Source organism: Choloepus didactylus, chromosome 14 (genome assembly GCF_015220235.1).
Source record: "Choloepus didactylus isolate mChoDid1 chromosome 14, mChoDid1.pri, whole genome shotgun sequence".
In the NCBI taxonomy this organism is placed as follows: Eukaryota; Metazoa; Chordata; class Mammalia; order Pilosa; family Megalonychidae; genus Choloepus; species Choloepus didactylus.
The window spans coordinates 8,618,195-8,622,228 of NC_051320.1; the positions used below are offsets into that span (position 1 = coordinate 8,618,195).

Genomic DNA, 4,034 nt, shown 5'->3' on the forward strand with positions numbered 1-4,034 from the left:
TGTTGCTTAAGCCAACCCAGGGTGTGGCACTTGTCATAGCAGCCTGGGAAACTAAGTTAAACATATGGACATATGGACAATATTATCTCATCATGTACCAATTTCTGTGAGGCTACAGGGAAAGTCCATTGTAAAGGAGGGCAGAGAAACAGCCTCATTCAGTAAACTCCAAACCCTTCCACGTTCTCCCTCCAGAGCTGGGAAGGAGTAGCTTCCATTACAGGAAATGAGGAGATCACACAGCCTGGTTTTGGGTTGGGATTCCTTTTTGGCGGTCAGTTGTAATAAGATAATTTTGCTATACTTTGACAAGTTTGGTTACCTTTATTTTCCATTTATTAAGTTCAGCATTTTGCTAAGAAGCAGTATTTTGAAACTTTCATCTTGAAAAGTCCCTCCAATAAGCATAAACAATTTAAGTCCTTTTCAGGGTGGTCCATTTTTTATTAGTCATTCGAGATTGCTTCACTGAACTGGATCTTTATGTACAGCCTATGAAAAATAGTCTGTAGGCATCTCTAAAAAGTCCTTTTCTTCTTTCATGAAACATTACCTTAAGAATTGGCATTGTCACTGGGATTAATATTCAAAAAAATGTTAAGGACATGTAAATTGATAGGTAAAAAAGCTGGCTGCTGTGTGCAAGATAATTCTAAATGAGTCACATAATTGTTTTCCCGTGTAATTTCAATACAGCACTTTTAAATGAATGTCTTCTTTCATCCTTTGTACTATAATTTATAGTAAAGTCATTTAATATCCCTGCCATTTTAATTATATAATGGTAATTGATAAAACAGGATTGTTTATTTCATTTTATAATATTCAGAACTATAAGTGAAATTTCAAACTGTGGTTTATGGTAAATGTTATGCTGTATTTTAAGAATAATACCAGAACAGTTCCCTCCACTCAACAGTAATAATGAAACTCAAAAGATTAAGAGGAATCTAACTCCCAATAGTACTCGCTAGTTAATAAAAATGTTTTATTAACTGCCATTTTTAAAGGCTATTCTTAATTGCTTTCCATGAAAGTGTCATCGGTGTTACTTTTAATAATTATTTGGGGTGGGAGGATGAAAATATTAATAACTTTAGATTGATTAGACTTTAAGAGAACCAGGTAAACTTCTGGCTACTTGATCAAGTTCACAGAAGAGGTTAAAAGAGATAAATTAAAAATCCATGAATATGGTGGTGATGGCAGTTCAACATCGTGAACATAATAAAGACCACCGAATTGTATACTTGAAAGCAGAGGGCATGACAACCCCTCATGATTGGCTGACAGTGAAACGGAGATGGTGGCCCAGCAGGAAGCTAATAGGAGCAGGTTTCCATCATATGGGAAGAACAGAGTAATGAGTCTCATGCAGGAAAAGGTCTTGAGAACACCTTGTGGCACGCCCAGTGTAACTGTGATGATATCTCATAAGCACAGAATGAAAGGGACACCATGAATGTATGGTGGAGTGTCCAGGTGAAAACCAAGGTAACTTGGATGCCCCCTGGAAAATCATCCGCCTGGCATGTGGGATGCAAGTGGGAGAATCCAAATCATTGCCTAGAGATCACTCCACTATCTTCAGAAAAATTGGTCTCAGTGATGCAGCTAAGTGACCTCTCTAAGAAAGATGACGATTCGGGTCACTGTAAAATGAACCATTATGATAAAAAGATTGACAGTTTAATGAATGTGGTTGGTTGTCTCAAGTCTGAGGTCAAGATGCAGAAGGGTGAACACCAGAGGGCTAAGAGGTTCCTAGAGGAGCACAAGGAGGATCTGGAGGAGGTGGCCCAAGAGCTGGCTGAGACTAAGTTCAAGAACATGGTGCTGAGACATAACATCGAGCGCAACAAAGAGGAGGAGGACTTCACCATGCTTCAGAAGAAACACCTCCAGCAGGAGAAGGAGTGCCTCATGTCCAAGCTGGTGGAGGCTGAAATGGATGGAGGTGCCACTGCCAAGCAAGTCATGGCTTTGAAGGATACCATCGGGAAACTGAAAACAGAGAAACAAATGACCTGCTCGGACATTAACACCTTGACGAGGCAAAAGGAACTTCTTCTGCAGAAGCTGAGCGCATTTGAGGAGACCAGCTGCACCCTTTAAGACCTGCTGAAGGAACAGCACTGCAAAGAGGATTCCAAAAGACTGATGGAGCCACAAGGAACATTACTAAAACGGCTGGTGGAGGCAGACTCAGAGAAAGCACGCCTGCTATTACTGTAGCAAGACAAGGACAAGGAGGTGGAAGAGCTTCTCCAGGAAATTCAATGTGAGAAGGCTCAAGTAAAGACAGCATCTGAGCTTTCTAAGTCCATGGAATCCACATGTTGACTTTTGCAGGCTCAGCTTCGGTGCAAAGAGGCTGAGAACAGTTGCCTGCGCATGCAGATCAAGAACTTAGAACGCAGTGGGAACCAGCACAAGGTGGAAGTGGAATTCATCATGGAGCAGATGAAGGAATTGAAGCAAAAGGGAAACCAAGACAAAGAGACCTTGAAGAAGACCATCCGAGCCCAGAAGGAGTGAGCTGAGAAAAGTGAGGAGTATGCTGAGCAACTATACATGCAACTTGCTGACAAGGATCTTTATGTCACTGAAGCTTTATCCACTCTGGAATCATGGAGGAGCCGCTCCAACCAAGTTGTGAAAGATAAGGGGGATCTCGAGCTGGAAATTATCATCCTGAATGACTGGGTGACAGATCTTATAAACCAACAACAAACCTTGGAGAAGATGCGGAAAGACGGGGACAGCCTGGTGGAGAGACCACACCGTCAGACTGCCGAGTATTCTGCATTCAAGCTAGAGAACGAAAGGCTGAAGGCTAGTTTCAACCCAATGGAGGACAAACTCAATCAGCTGCACATCGAGGTCCAACAGCTGAAGGCATCCGTTAAGAGCTATGAGGGAATGATTGACAACTGAAAGAGTCAGGTGCTAAAGACCAGATTGGAGGCTGATGAAGTGGCTGCCCAGCTGGAACACTGTGACAAAGAGAACAAGATCCTTAAAGATGAGATGAACAAAGAGATTGAAGTGGCATGTAGGAAGTTCCAGTCCCAGCTGGCTGACCTGAAGCAGCTGCCTGACATCCTCAAGATCACGGAGGCTGAGCTGGCAGAGTGCCAGGACCAGCTGCAGGGCTATGAGAGGAAGAAAATTGACCTCACAGCCATCGTATCAGACCTGCGCAGACGGATCGAACATCAGGGGGACAAGCTGGAGATGGCAAGAGAAAAACATCAGTCTTCCCAGAAGGAAAATAAACAGCTGAGTCTGAAGGCGGATGAACTGGGGAGGAAACTGGAGGCGACCAGTGCCCAGAATATCAAGTTTCTACAGGTGATTGCCAAGAGGGAGGATGCAACCCACCAGTCCCAGCTGCGGCTGGAGGAGAAAACACGGGAACGCGGGACCCTGGCGAGGCAGTTGGAAAGTGCCATTGAAGATGCTAGGAGGCAGGTGGAACAAACCAAGGAGCATGCACTGTCCAAGCAACGAACAGCCCAGAAAATCCTAGACCTTGAGACCCAGTTCAGCAGGACCAAAACTGAACTCAGCCAGCTGCATTGGAGCCGTGACGATGCAGACCACCACTACCAGAGCCGGCTACAAGACCTGAGAGATCGCCTGGAGCAGTCAGCACCAATCGCAGCATGCAGAATTATGTCCTCAAGTCCTCATATACTAACATGTTTGGGGATGGCCCCTACACTACCTACCTGACTAGCTCTCCCATCTGTTCCCGCTCTCCTCCTGCCTGAGGACATCTGTATTGAGCCAGGAGCCCTGATTGATGCTGTGGGAACTATGGAGTTGCCAAGCCATATCTGGAAAGCCTGCTGGTTTTCCTTTCTCTTTCAGTGATGGAATGTATTCGAGGCCTTAGCTACCGGCTCCAGAAAAGTCCCTGAAGCAAGAAGGGCATGAAGCAGGAACCATTTGGTTCTCTCCTCCCTGACTGAAACAGTCACCTGATGGGAGTTTTTAAATTATCTTGACAGGGCTTATGTTTACTACCA

The 4,034-nt window shown here is 44.5% G+C and overlaps 1 pseudogene; it reads left to right on the top strand.

The window, feature by feature from the left end:
* Positions 1-1,303: 1,303 nt before the first annotated feature.
* Positions 1,304-3,776, top strand: LOC119509199 (annotated as a pseudogene).
* The last annotated feature ends 258 nt before the right edge of the window (positions 3,777-4,034 follow it).